General features: G+C 40.9%; 1 long non-coding RNA gene across 1 annotated transcript in view; it reads left to right on the top strand.

Moving 5' to 3' along the window:
• Positions 1-13277, top strand: part of LOC310841058 — a 54937-nt gene extending 41660 nt beyond the window's left edge. Inside the window, exon 2 of the long non-coding RNA XR_014562309.1 lies at positions 12659-13277. This is a non-coding gene — a long non-coding RNA (uncharacterized lncRNA). The remainder of the gene's footprint in view (positions 1-12658) is intronic.
• The last annotated feature ends 856 nt before the right edge of the window (positions 13278-14133 follow it).

Raw genomic sequence — 14133 nt, 5'->3', positions numbered from 1 at the left:
TAGAACATGCATGTGTCTATGTTGGACTGGAACACACCACGGCTTACATGGAAGTTAGAAATGTGCCCCAAGTTGTAGTAGTTGGTCTCCTGTATTCCCAGTGCCATAATGGAGTGTGTGGTGAGGGGTGGTGTGTGTGTGTGTGTGTGTGTGTGTGAGAGAGAGAGAGAGAGAGAGAGAGAGTGACTGAGTGTGTGAGGAATTCAAAGGCCACTGAGGGAGGTATGCTTCTGAGTTAGGCCTCAAGGCTGACTGGAAGCACACCGTGTGACAAACAGCCAAGTGGAAGCGCCCTGACAGATGCTATGAAAAGGCTGGTGTTAAGTGCTTTTTTCAGGATATTAAACCAGCATCCTAACTGGTAAAAAAAAAAAAGAATTGTCACTGACATTTTGTCAGGCCCTCGTAGCCTCTCTTTGGTACTTTTTGCAGTCTGGTAACTATTATGTAGATGAGATCAATATTCCTCTTTTCAGCAGAGGAATATAAATAATGATTTCCAATAAAACCTATTTCAGACAATTCTGACTAGAGGACAGAGACAAGTCACGGAGCATAATGCACTTAAAGCCTCCTTCTTTCGCTCTGTATTTCTTTTTAAAAGCCTGAATAATGGAAGGAGGAGATCTAGTGATAAGGTGTGCGTGCATGTGTGTGTGTGTGAGTGCACATACACACACACATGCAAGAGCATTTTGGTTCAGACCAATCTGCTTTGCTAATGGCTGTAAGCCGATACCTGTAATGACATAAAAATGTCTCATTGCAAGTGCATAGCTCCACAATTGTTACCAACACCAAACTCTTTGTAATCTAAGTGATGTGCATTAAGCGAGGCACTGGAAGCACATTTTCCCCATTTAAAAAGGGGAACAAGAGCTACACTTCAGGAATCAAAGAAGGATTGTGTCTTACTTTTCCATGTCATAATTTTGCTCTTTTATTAGCCTCTCATGGTGGCACTGGGGGGTGGTCTTTGATATGTTTAAATTCAGTGCGCATGGAGAGAGATAGGGAACATAATGGAGAATTCACTGACATGGTTGTGCATTTACTTAAAAAGACAGAAAAAAATCAGCGCAGGGGCTCTGTGCGATGTCTCAGTATATCTATTTTTTTCACACCAGAGATGAAATTGCATTATTTATTTGGGAGTTTAATCTGTCTTATCTACAAAGTCTCATATCAGATAAATAAAGCCAAAAGGATGGTAATATGAACCTTAAAATGATTACACGTTCCAGAAGGCTTTTTGATTCCTAAGGCAGCAGGAAATGAGCTAAAGAAAGCTGAATATATAAAAGGAGTAATAATTTCATTATTACATTTATAAATCTGTAATCTATGCTTATCACAAATATGTTTTTTAGTATGGCTGTGGATGAGATTTGGATCAATTTGGGGGGATCCGGGCTTTGGCCAGATCAGGCTGAGATAGCACCAGATCACCTACCAGATTACAGGTTAGCCTACCCAGAGCAATCTGGGGCTGTCAGAAGGTCAGATGGTGGTTGTGAGGCAGTGGGGAGGAGGAGAGGTAGGCAAAAACTTCTGCAAAGTGCAGCATGGGGCTTTCAAGCATTTTCCAGCACTCATGCTGACTGCGCTTGCCTGTTCTCAGCAGGGTACAGGTACATGCAAAGTGAGCAAGCTTGAACCAGTTGGCAACATGCTGGAGAAGCAGGTGGCAGCAGCATTGCACTCTCTGCTCACCAACAGTGGAATCGGGGGGGGGGGGGGTAAGGAGACGTAGAATCTTCTTCTCTCTCCCTGCTACTGGCCACAGCATGTACAGTATTTAAAAACATAGGGTGTATATAAAGAAGAACAGGCCGTACCTTACACCGAGTTCAGACTGCGTTCATAGAAGCACATGGCAACCCCCATGGGTTCCCAGACCTACCTAGTGGACATGTTGTACTCTCCTAGTACTTTCCCCCAAAGGATTAAACGGCAGCCATTTCAATCTAAGAGAGAATGTAAAGGGGTGTACACAGAGGGGCATTTTTGTACCACCAATGTACAAGCCCATTTTATACAGAGAATTTAGCTGGTCTTGTTCATTCTCAGTTTTTGTTTTTTGGCATTATTCTAGTCTATGACAGAAACTGAAGAACGGGCATCTATCCAGCCAACCAAGCAAATTGGGCGAGAGAAGATTGGAGGGCCCAGCAGTTGAACACCATTGTTCTTCTGTCTCCCGTCCACTGCTGAAGCCATTAATGGAGCAAGGCATAGGCTCAGTTCTGGCCCACCTTCTCTTCCTTCAAACGGAACGTGACCTCGAGGCCCTGAGAAGGGACTAAGCTTAAGGAAGTTTTCTTAACCCCTTCTCAATCCAGGGGTTGGGGATGAAGGAATAGTTGGAAACACATTGCCCCACCTGGAGGCAAAGACCGGATATCACTTCTCACACAGTGCCTCATTCAGCAGAGGATGAACCACTAACCACCAGGGTAGGCAGGTTTTCCACCATTGCCCCTGAGTTGAGTGTCCTGCTTTTCCTGACAGGAATTAATGGCAACCAGTCACAATCATTCTCCTGGTCCTCTGAATGCTCTACACCTTTCAATGTCAAGTATGATGTCCCCTCAAGGGATGAAGAAGAAATTCAATTCAGTTCAGTTCACATTGATTGCACCTGAGAAATTTAAAGAATTTAGGTGTAAAGCTGCTGGCTAACACCAAATCCATTATATTGTTGCATGCCACCCCAATCTCCAAGCGGTGCAGGATTCCAGAAGTTCCAGACGCTTACCCATGTTTATTTGCAATGCGGTACAGGAGAGACTGTGGTGTGTTTATGATATATGGCTTATTTACACATATATTCAACCTGAGCCTATGATGGAGGGCTTCATAGCATCAATAGGGTCTTGCTTCTTCCCATAGCCACATAGCTAGGATTCAAGCAGAAATCAAGCATCCTTCGGTCTCTCTGGCTTCCCAGCCTGTTGCTTTCAGCTTCTAGTTCACATCACAACTCTCAACTCCGGCCTTTGTCTTTCTAACTACCAGCAAGTTGATGGAGGGGGACCCACCCATTTATCATCTGTTACAGAGCCACTTTTTGGGTACTTTAACGACCCATATTTAGGCTGTCACCTTGCTATTCCAGGAATTTGAATCCTCGCATAGATTTTAACACATGCTGGATCCAGGAATTAGAAGGGTCTCGGCATACAACCTACCGCCCATCCCCAGCTCATAACAATATGGTGGTACCTCTGGTTATGAACTTAATTCGTTCCGGAAGTCCGTTCTTAAACTGAAACTGTTCTTAACCTGAGGTACTACTTTACCTAATGGGGCCTCCTGCTGCCGCGGCGCCTCTAGCGTGCGATTTCTGAGATAAAGTTCTTAACTTTATCTCTATCCTGAGATAAAGTTCGTAACCCAAGATACTACTTCCGGGTTAGCGGAGGCTGTAACCCAAAGTGTTTGTAACCTGAGGTACCACTGTATTATTAGATAGTGTCACAGAATCTAATTTGGTATTCAGCCCCTGCCCTACTGCTCCAACTTCCCTGTGTCTCATGGTGCAGACTGCAGTCACAGGAAAGGACATTGTGCTGAAAGAGGATTGCTGTGGTTAAAACGCTTCCCCCTGGCTCTCCCTTGCAGTTTGCAGTTGTCTGATTTCAATCAGTGGCAGTTCTCTCCACATGTCTGGCCATCAATCTTCCCCCTTTCCTGGATGTGTGCGTGTGTGTCACAGCATGGTGCATGTTCCAGTTAAAAAATAGAACTTCACCACAACTTTTCACTTCTCAGTCATCGATGAGCATTCCTTTGATAATTTCATTTATAAAGAGAAAGAAAACACATCGTGAAACCTCTCACCCTCTCTTTCTCTCTTCAAGGAAGTCAGCCCAAAGCTCTTCAAACTGCAAGAGCAGGAAAGAAGAAGGAACAAGCCTTGGTTTATGTGGTTAGAAAGGAACTGTCTCTTGACATGTTATACATGTGATGCAAGAGACTAAGATGTCTGTTCAAAGTGCAATAAAATTCCCCCTCTATGCTCTCTGTCATGTGCCGGCCAAAGCCCTCTTCAGAGTCTACTTCTCGGCAACAGCAATTAGCATCTGCAGATGGAGCCAGCTAGCATTTTAAATATTTTTGAAGGTCTCAACAAAAAATAAACTAACCTTGTAGGGCTGGAGTTAAAGATATTTTTGCAGTGAAGTGAACTGCATATTTTGTTTGAACTGAACTGAAGGATTTCTTTTTCAGCTTCGTTCTCCTTTTACTGCCAGAACAAATCAAACAGGGCACTTCCTACACTAGTGGCTTGAAGCAGTTTTTACATCAGTCCTGGGCTTCTAATACAATTATGAAAACTGGCCAGAATACTCATTTGCATTACAAATGCCTCCTCCTCCTCCTCCCCCCCCCACTTTGTGGCTTGGAAACAAAAAGTCAGTAACTTCAACAGAAGTTGAAACAGTGTAAAAGAAAGTTTAAAGGCAAATTAAGCCTCCCAAACGAGTATGCCCACTTTCAGATGGTTGCACCAGCTTTGCTTCAAGAATCTGGAATGAAGTTGAAAATGGAAAGAAACATCACACTGGCGGAATATATGCAGGCAGTGATTCTATGACTTCCAACTGCTTGGCCAGGCACCCCCAAACTCGGCCCTCCAGATGTTTTGGGACTACAACTCCCACCATCCCTAGCTAACAGGACCAGTGGTCAGGGATGATGGGAGTTGTAGTCCCAAAACATCTGGAGGGCCGAGTTTGGGGGTGCCTGAGCTAGGCTGTATGCAGGTTTCTAGTCCTCACAAGGGGGTCCCTTGAAAGCAAGTCAGGCTGCCAGAATGAAGAGCCATTTTCTGAAGTGACATGAGACTCCCAATTCTTTTTTCAGAAAACCGATTGTGGAGCTTGTGAGGGTAAACCTGAGCCAAGGCTGTCCTTTGAACCTAATCGCAATGCAAATATGAAGCCCTGCAAGAACGAAGGGTGTCCCTTTCCCCACAAATAAAAACCCCCACTAATTTCTTTTTTTTAAATATTATATTTTTATTAGTTTTCAAATACAAAAACAAATTTATACATTCCATACATCTTAATTACATCTCACTTCTCTTTTTTGACTTCCCTCAATTTGTCTGCCATTCCTTCCTATTGTTACTTTTTACACATTTCTGCCCTTTAAACCCTTTCCCCTCACAGAGCTTCCTTAAAGCTTACAAACGTAATTTTATTATCACTCAGTTTTTGCATATATTAGATAAACTTTTCCCAATCTTCTGTAAATCTTTGATCTCACCGATTCCGGATCCTTCCTGTCATTTTGTCCAGTTCTGCATAATCCATCATTTTAGTTCTCCATTCTTCTATCGTAGGTAATTCCTCCTGTTTCCATTTCTGGGCCATCAATATTCTTGCTGCTGTCACTGCATATAAAAATAACTTCTTTTCTTTCTTATTTATCTCATTACCTGTAATGCCTAGTAAAAATGCTTCTGGTTTCTTAACAAATGTATATTTCAACATTTTTTTCATTATAAATCATTTCCCAAAAGCATTTTACCTTCTTACATTCCCACCACATATGAAGAAAGGTACCTTCTTTTTCTTTACATTTCCAACATTTGTTACTTATCTTATACATTTTTGCTAACTTTACAGGTGTTACATACCATTGGTACATCATTTTCATAACATTTTCTTTTATAACTGTGCATGCAGTGAATCTTAAACCATCTTTCCAAAGTCTTTCCCAATCCTCCATTTGAATATTATGCCCTATATCTTTGGCCCAGTCAATCATAACAGATTTTACTCCTCATCCTTCGTACACCATTCCAGTAATATCTTATATATTTTTGCTAAATTCTTATAATCATTATTCAATATTTCTGTCTGAAATATTGATTCTTTGTCAGCAAAATCCCTCTGATTTAAATCTTTTCTAAACATCTCATTAATTTGAAAATAATGCAGCCAGTCATTCACATAGTCCTTAACTTCTTCAAATGATCTCGTTCTCCATTTTCCGACACTTTTACACATTAACTTCTCATATGTCACCCAACCCCCTGTCACATTGACTTTCTTCACACTTATCGCCTCCAACGGCGACAACCAATATGGAGTTTTTTGTTCCAACAAGTTTTTATATCTTTCACACACTTCAATCAAAGACCTTCTTATAATGCGATTTTCAAAACCTTTATGTACTCGTCTCTTGTCATACCACAAATATGCGTGCCATCCAAATCTATTATCAAAACCTTCAAGATCTAACACATCCGTGTCTTCTAATTTCATTCATTCCTTCAACCAACAGAGGCAAGATGCTTCATAATACAATTTCAAGTCTGGCAGGGCGAAGCCGCCTCTTTCTTTTGCGACCGTCAATATCTTAAAACCCCCCCACTAATTTCCTAGTAAAAAACATTACATGTCATTTTTTCTCAGCTCAACAACGAAAGCTTGTGATCTTCTACACCACAAGTCCTTGGATATTGAATGAAACTTCAGTAGGCTAAATCTCGCTTGACAGAAAACTTTTATATGGATCAAGTTGCACTTGCTATCCAAAGAATCAATCTGGTATCCAACTTTGACTTGTTTTTTGTCCAAATGTGATTGGGCTGCTTCCACACTATTGCCATTCTGGGATGGGATTGAATCCCATACCTACAAATTCAGGTTACACAATTAAAGTTGATTTGAAGCTCAACTTTGTGCAATTCAGAAAGTGACGGGGGAAATGAATTGGAAAGTATGGGATATTTCCTTGGCACCATGCCAGCAAACCTCCCAGCAATCAAACCAGGATGGATGCTCAATAAACAGCTGACGGTTGTCTAACCTCTGCAGAACCAAATCAGAATCCAATCTCCTGGCAAACAAATCAGGATGGATGCTCAATAAACAGCTCATCTGGAAATGACCTGAGGGTGATTTTCTCTAGGAACCCTGCCAGAGTTCAATGGGATCAGGCTCAAAAATGAGCTTCAGGGACTTGGTAATACTCACCTCAAAGGAAAGGCAAGCATAAAAGAAGCCCCTTCATTCACCTCTGTTTTAGATTGAAGTGTGAACTGAATTTTCGCCTGCTTTCAAGGGCTGCATTTGGAAAAACTGCTATTGGACAGAAGCACCAATATCTTGGAACCTCCCATAGAGGATGGATGGTTGCCATATAACACTTCCCCCCCCCCCCGGGTGTACCCGAGTTTCAGTTCACATATAAAGGCAAATCTACTTAATTCACATCATCTGAAACAATAGGTGAACTGAAACACAGCCATCCTTTGAATCTTCCACTTCTCTGAATGTTGTGATGCCGAGTAATGAAGTTGACTCTTTGAAATTAATGGGCCGAACTTAGTCATGTTCATACATTTCAGTGGGTCTAGGCAGAGTAAAACTTAGTTGCATACCACACAGTGTGTACAGAAAAAGATATGCATTGTTGTTCTTGTTTAGTCATTTAGTCGTGTCTGACTCTTCGTGACCCCATGGACCAGAGCACACCAGGCACTTCTGTCTTCCACTGCCTCCCGCAGTTTAGTCAAACTCATCCTGGTGGCTTTGAGAACACTATTGCAAACGTGCTGGATCATGGAGAAAGCTAGAGAGTTCCAGAAAGACATCTACTTCTGCTTCATTGACTATGCAAAAGCCTTTGACTGTGTCGACCACAGCAAACTATCGCAAGTCCTTAAAGAAATAGGAGTGCCTGATCACCTCATCTGTCTCCTGAGAAATCTCTACGTGGGACAAGAAGCTACAATTAGAACTGGATATAGAACAACTGACTGGTTCAAAATTGGGAAAGGATTACAACAAGGCTCTATATCGTCTCCCTGCTTATTTAACTTACATGCAGAAATCATCTAAGGTAAATCTTGCATAAAAAATAACATATTAGTGAAAATGAATTCCATTAGGTGAAATTCCTTTGCAAAAAATGTGTACATTAGTATACACACATGTTTCTATTAGGAGAAATCTGCACTGAAACCCCAATGGATATGAGAATGGGAGACCTAAGTTAAGATGGGAAAAATGAGACACTGAGAGAAACCAAATTTGACAGATTCATCTACCCCACGACACAGCCTTAGAAAGCAGCCAGCCCGCACACAAAAGCTATCACCTGCACTGTTTGCACACTGAAGTTATTTTACAAGGCTGCATGAAGAGAAACTGCAGCTGTAAAGTGGGGCTTATTTTCTGTGCATCATAAAAGTACTTACATTTTTTGCATTTTTTAAAAAGAATAAAAACACTAGTCATTTCAAGGTAAATCAAAGGCTCTTAGGGAAATGATCATCCATATCTAATTTTCTCCTACATAAGTAAGTGGCAGCAAACAAATTCAAAGCAGGCACTAAAGATATGAATGATATGATAACCTCCTTATGTGTAAAAGTGGCCCAAAGGATAATTATATAAAACTGATAAACTCCAACTGGAACTCACTTTAGTGAGATGCCAAAAGATGCCATCTCCTGCTTTAGACAGCAGGCGATCCAAAATCCCATGTAATGTATGTTCTTGCTGTAATGGGAGGAATAAAAGAACTCCCTGACAATTTATTGGACTGTCCATTGACACAGAGAGTAAGGGTATTATGCAAAGGCAGGTCTTCTCCAAGCATTCGGTTTACATCTTTTTAAACAATCATTTCAAGGCAATGTGAAGAGTTGCTCATTTTTTTTAATATTAACAAAGTTGTGTTTTGATTTTATCAAGCAAAATGTAATTACTTGTATTATCTCTTTTTTAAGCCAGCAAAATATGCAAATATATCAGATATAACAATACAACACAACACATCAAAACACACAAGTAGCTTTGGGTTGCCTCTATTATTTCTGCAGGTTGCACCCTGCTTACAAAGACTGATCAAGTCCAAATAAGGTAAAGCTTTTATCATCTCATTTCCACACAAAAAATCTCATGCTCAAAGTGGCTTACAACACAGAAACAGGGATGCATTTCAAATAAACACAAGAATAACAATTTTATAATAACATAGCAAAACAAAAATATAATGCATGTGATGAAAGAGGCTCTGGTCCACCAAAACTTCTGCCACAATCAATTTATTAGTCTTAAAGCTGCTTCAAAACTCTCTGTTGTTGTTTTTTGCTACAGCAGAGTAACATAGCTACCCCTCTGGAAACAAATCCACAAAGTTCATTATCAGTTATCATATTTCTAACTGTATGCTGAGTAAAAACAAAGAAATTGCAGGTAATATTTTAACTTGTGCCTTCATTTTCCCCTAGCGCTCCATCATAAGTAATGTGATCTGTGCTCATTTTGCAGGACAACCTGAGTAAATTTGGCATTCATTTCAGCTGCACTAAACTATTCAATATTAACTCCTTGGCCGAGCTCAGAAACTAATGTGTGCATTTGTAAGCTCTCATTTACACCATGCAAATCACATTATTTATAGCACTCCTGCTCCAAAACGTCTGCTTTGAAAAAGTTCAGATAAAGTTAAAATAGTTTATAAGCCCAATATAATTTCATGCAAACTATATAAGGAGTCAAGTTCTATTTGGGAAATAAGGCGTGTTTAAAACATGGCTAGAACTCAGCCGTAGTCAAAACAATTCCTAAGAATGGATTCTGCTGTTTAACACAAGATACAAAAAATACACCTAAATGTGTTAAATTGTTTAATACAAGATACCCAAATGAAATGATGGTTTCCTTAGTTATTTAGGTCATCACAAAGAATCTCAACTAATTAGTATCCCTACATTCCAATCACTGCACTCTGACACTCACACTTATTAATCCTGACCATAATATTGATCCTTGAGGGTCGGGTTGCATGTGGTAGAAGGCTGATTTAACATATTCTTCTTCATCACCATTAGCGTATAGTTAAACTATGGAGCTCACACCCACAGGAGGCAGTAATGGTCACAAACCTGGGTGTCTTGAAAAGAGAATTGAACAAATCCATAAGAAGGCTGCCAATGGCTACTAGCCATGATGCCGAAGCTCTGCCTCCATGGTCAAAGGCAGTAATACATCTGAATACCAAGTGCTGGAAACTACAGAAGGGGAGAGAGCCCTTGTGTTTGGGTCCTTCTTGTGGGTTTCTTGTAGTCATTTGGTTGGCCAGTCTGAGAGCAGGATGTTGGACTACTTGAGCTAATGGCCTGATCCTGCAGAGTCATCAAACAAATATGGGTGTATGTGTGCACCAAAGATGAAACTACTGTTGTTGTTATTTAGTCGTTTAGTCGTGTCTGACTCTTTGTGACCCAATGGACCAGAGCACGCCAGGCACTCCTGTCCTCCACTGCCTCACACAGTTTGGTCAGACTCATGCTGGTAGCTTCGAGAACACTGTCCAACCATCTCGTCCTCTGTCGGCCCCTTCTCCTTGTGCCCTCAGTCTTTCCCAGCATCAGGGTCTTTTCCAGGGAGTCTTCTCTTCTCATGAGGTGGCCAAAGTATTGGAGCCTCGGCTTCAGGATCTGTCCTTCCAGTGAGCACTCAGGGCTGATTTCCTTCAGAATGGAAAGGTTTGATCTTCTTGCAGTCTATGGGACTCTCAAGAGTCTCCTCCAGCACCATACTTCAAAAGCATCAATTCTTCGGCAATCAGCCTTCTTTATGGTCCAGCTCTCACTTCCATACATCACTACTGGGAAAACCATAGCTTTAACTATACGGACCTTTGTCGGCAAGATGATGTATTTGCTTTTTAAGATGCTGTCTAGGTTTGTCATTGCTTTTCTCCCAAGAAGCAGGCGTCTTTTAAATAGAGGTGCTTTCTTCAAAGTCAGAGGCATGTTTAGTTACGCCACAGGTGGGGAACCTCCGACCTACAGGCCAAGCTAGTCCTATCAGGGGTTCAAATTTTACTTGCATGGCTGTTTTCCCCCAAACCACACCCATCTGCCCCATGCCTGACATCACATGTGGGCAGGTAAACATGCAGCTGCCAGTGCACAATCAGGAGCCTGCCAGTGCCCTCTCAGGTGTGCACCGGCAAGGGAAAGAAGGCTTTGGCTCTCCTGCCTAGCAGCTGTTGGGCAACAAAGCTGAAGCATGCTAGAGCGGCTGTACAAGAGAGTTGCCTGCAGGGAACTTGCTCATGCAGGTGATGTCTGAAGAAAGGAGTGTTGCCCACCAACTGCTTTCTGTCCTATAATCCTTGATACTGATACACAGATACTGTATAATACCTGCACATAGCTTTGCACTCTCTCTCTCTCTCTCTCTCTCTCTCTCTCTCTCTCTCTCTGTGTGTGTGTGTGTATTTAACCAGGAAAACACCGGAGGGCAGGAGATTCTAATCATGGTTTTGTTTTCTGCATGATGTCTAGTTCCCTCCATGAGATAGATAGGATAAGGTTGATAAATAGTGACTCAGTGCATTCATTATCTCTTCTTGTCCCAAATCATAAAATCACTAGAATAATTGGTAGAGAGAGAGAGTGCTACAAAAGAACCATTTCAGGTGCAATCTGGTGCACACAAGCAGAGCAGTGCAATGTCCTCCTTACATTGGGATGGAAGGGGGATTAGATCAGGCAGAAGTGTCCTTCTGCCCAGCTCTCCTGGCTCAGTTGGCCTACCACAGAACATCAAGTCAAGTCAAATTGCTGGTGCAAAGACCAGGTCTGAACTGAGCCTGATTCTCCACCTGCCCCCTCCTGCCTTCCATGGGGGGGGGAATGGCTTGCCACTCCTCAGAGCCTGCCAGCAAGGGGTGGGAGTTCAGATGGTGGCCTAACCTGCGAGTAAGACTCACAGAATTGAAGAAGTCTTACTTCGGAACAAGCCTGCACAGGAATGCACTGCGAAAGGTGCATAATACATTATTTTGAATATTTCTGTCAATGTGGTACTACACCAGGAAATATATAAAGAAAGAAGGAAGGAGGGAGGGAGGGAGGGAGGGGGGAGAGGATAAGATAAAACAAAAAACAAAAGCAGACAGACATGGTGGTGGTTTTAAGCTGCCATTAAAAAAATGGGAAAGCTGTTACAAATGGATTCTTCAACATATGTTCTTAATTTCACTAAACTGGCTTTTTGCCAATCAGGCATCAGTCCTGGTTTCTTGACTTTCATTTTTAACTAGCAAAATCCATGAGGTCATTAATGCAAATGGACATGAGCATTTTTTAACACAATGATTATGGGGAAAGTGACTATTTCTTAAAACTTAATTCAAATTCAGCTAGTTAAAAATTCAGTTTCATTTTAATAGGGACATGGTTTTCTACCAAAATGCGGATCTGTAAACAAAACAATGTGTGAAGGCATTAGAGCAACACACTTACTCAAAGTTGTGGGGAAATTATCAGTAAAAACAAAAAGAAACAAACCTCAAGTATGTTATACAACATTTCATAAAGTTGGGCTTTCTTTTCTTCTCCTGAAACACATCCATGGTTGTAAAAGGCATTAAAAATATCAAATGATAGAAAATGTGGCTTAGTTTTTAGGAGTATGAAAATGGAACGTGTTGATGGAATGTGAAAGTTCTCTTTGACTTGAAGACAATGGCCCACCTCTCTCCTAAATAAGATGGAATAGGTTGTATATATAACTAACACATATCATAGCTACTTATACCTTGGAATAGTCCTTGGGGATTTGCACCAAAGTATACACTAAATGCTCACAAGCCCTCCTTTTTTTTGTATCCATAGCTAGACATATGTCACCATGAGGGATGACAGAAATTTTCAATGAAAATGGAAATTGCCAATTTCATGTACAGAATGGAAATCAGTCCAGAAAATGTGATGGATAAAGGATGAAGAAGTTCCAACGAAAGAAGATTGGATTCAGAAACTAATAGAGTATGCAGAAGTGGAGAAACTTCTCACCTGCCTACCACAAGGAGTGTAACCCTAACCTCACTTACATGAGAGTAAACCCAGTTTAATTCTGAGAAGACATTGTTAGGACTGTACTGTAAGTTGGCAGGTACGAGGGAAAATGTGTTCTTTGTAATAGCTCCCTGGGTCTGGAACCCTTTACCAGTTATCCTTCATCAGGCCAGAAAACTGAAAGTATATCTTTACTGAAAGTCTTTCTTTACTTGCTGGCTTTTTCCTACCTAGATTGTAGTTTTGTTAGTTGTGACTGAGTGAAAAGTAATAGACTTGAGTCTCAAACATGCATTACTATCAATATGGCTTGTAATGTAGAATAAATCTTTGTTGTTGTTGTTGTTACTATTATTTTTATTTAAACATGGAGGGATGTTGCTTTATAGTTTAATATGTACCATAATAAATACTGTCTTCTTTTAGGCCTGTCACATTAATCATTTTCTTTACGTCTAAGCACTCACTAGAGAAGTTGCCAAATCTGGAAATTGAGGCAATTAAATTTTCATTACCAATGAAAACAGGCCTTATACACTTTTGAAAAGATGCAGCTCACCAATGCCTAAGTTTACATTGTAAAAGCTTCCAGTAAAAAATTATGTATTCCTGTAGTTTTCTGGAATTCTAAATTCTAAAAAGGTTAAGAGTTAAGATGAAATCTTGTGAACTCTTTTTAACCCTCGAGATGAGAATGAAGCAAACCAGAAATACACCAAAGGTTTTGTGTTTAGAAAAACATTATTTCCTGAAAAAGTAGACTTGTAATTTATTTATTGCACATGTTTAACAATCTGCTACAACAGAGCTCCACATGGAACAGGATCCATCCTGTTGGAGACCCAACACTTAGAAGTTCAGGGAAATTGGAATAACTGTGCAGGGAAAAAAACAATACTGTGAAAGGCAGATTGATCTCAGTCTATATGCTAAAAGTGACTCTTTAGGGAAGGATACAATTCACATGCATACATGGCTGCAATTCTACAGTTTAGTTAACATACATGGAAGGCCCCTGACCATTGATGAGACTTAAAATTGTTTAGGACAACTGCCATCTACCAGCTAGGGAAGACTTGCCTTCAGCATGGGCTGAGCGAAGGCCATATGTCCAGTCATGATATGCTACATGAGGCCCACGGTGTTACTGTTGCCTGGCAACTAAGGGCCAAAACTAAGGGGGGGGGGGCAAACTAAGGGAGGGCCAAAAATGTCAATGTCAATTTTTCTCAGTTTCTCCTTTTTCCAACCTTAAGTTAAGTCCTCCACATTTCTACATCAGTTTGTGAGGG

This window comes from Podarcis gaigeae, assembly GCF_964106915.1.
Source record: "Podarcis gaigeae genome assembly, chromosome: 3".
NCBI classification, from domain to species: Eukaryota; Metazoa; Chordata; class Lepidosauria; order Squamata; family Lacertidae; genus Podarcis; species Podarcis gaigeae.
This window is presented reverse-complemented; position numbering and strand designations above follow the sequence as displayed.